General features: G+C 44.5%; 1 protein-coding gene across 3 annotated transcripts in view; it reads right to left on the bottom strand.

Annotated features, from left to right (window-relative positions):
• Positions 1-804: 804 nt before the first annotated feature.
• gria2b (glutamate receptor, ionotropic, AMPA 2b) overlaps positions 805-1,006 on the bottom strand; it is a 193,991-nt gene continuing 193,789 nt past the window's right edge. For all 3 annotated transcript variants that reach the window (XM_086010563.1, XM_086010571.1, XM_086010580.1), the window contains one exon: positions 805-1,006. This exon is cut by the window's right edge and continues 655 nt beyond it. The gene's annotated coding sequence lies outside the window, so the exon portion shown is untranslated.

The following is a 1,006-nucleotide window of genomic DNA, read 5'->3' as shown; positions in this document are numbered from 1 at the left end:
CTCCTGCGATCCCTCCCCGGACCGACCCGTCGCAACTGAGGCCTACCTGCCCGCAGCCAGCCAGCCTCTCAAATTGGCTGGCTGCGGGCGGGAATCCAAGGCCTCACATTCAAATTAGGCCCTGCCGGTAAAATCAGCAGTGCCTGCGGGAAACCTGGCCTCCCGCCCACCTCGGACACCACCCCCCTACCCACAACCCACCGCCCCGGACAAAATTCCCAAAATTATACTGCAAATCAAGATCGAGCGAGCTTTTATTCTTTGTTCCACAGGAGGTTTCTATGCTCCACGAGCTCATTACAGTGTGACATAAGAACATAAGAAATAGGAGCAGGAGTAGGACATTCAGCCCTTCGAGCCTCCTCTGCCATTTAGTGAGATCATGGCTGATCTTCTGCCTCAATTCCATTCACCAGCCCTATCGCCATATCCCTTGATGCCCTTACTAGTCAGAAATCTATCGACTTCTGTTTGGAATATACCCAATGACTGAGCTCCACAGCCCTCTGGGGTAGAGAATTCCAAAGATTCACCACCCTCTGTGTGAAGAAATTTCTTCTCATCTCAGTCCTGAATGGCCTACCCTTTATCGGGTAGGTCTGTCAGCAATGCAATTTTCAGACCCATAAGTATAACGTTACTATACATGAAAGAAACACACTTTAGCATAAACCAATAACAACTAAAATGGTCAGGATTGGTTGTGCTTTGGAATGTTTCCTACACCATTGGTACTTTGCATCACTCCTGCTATCAGCTCATTGTGATCAATTCTGTTAGAATAAGTTACACTTTTTGCATATAAACCATATGAAAATTTTATTTCAAATGTCAAGCATTGCCAAGTATTTGATATTAACACCAATGTTAAGAAGAAGATATACAGGAAAGTCTTACAATACTGTATTAAATTACAAGAGTTGAACCCTTTAATTCTGCACATGTACATATTTGGCTTTGAAAAAAAACATGGAATTGATGCCTCTAGCCTTGTCACTTTCCTGCA

This window comes from Somniosus microcephalus, chromosome 2 (assembly GCF_052327205.1).
Source record: "Somniosus microcephalus isolate GS21.2 chromosome 2, FLI_Smic_1.0, whole genome shotgun sequence".
Lineage (NCBI taxonomy): Eukaryota > Metazoa > Chordata > Chondrichthyes > Squaliformes > Somniosidae > Somniosus > Somniosus microcephalus.
Note: the sequence above shows the minus strand (reverse complement) of the source record. Positions and strands in the feature narration are given on the sequence as shown.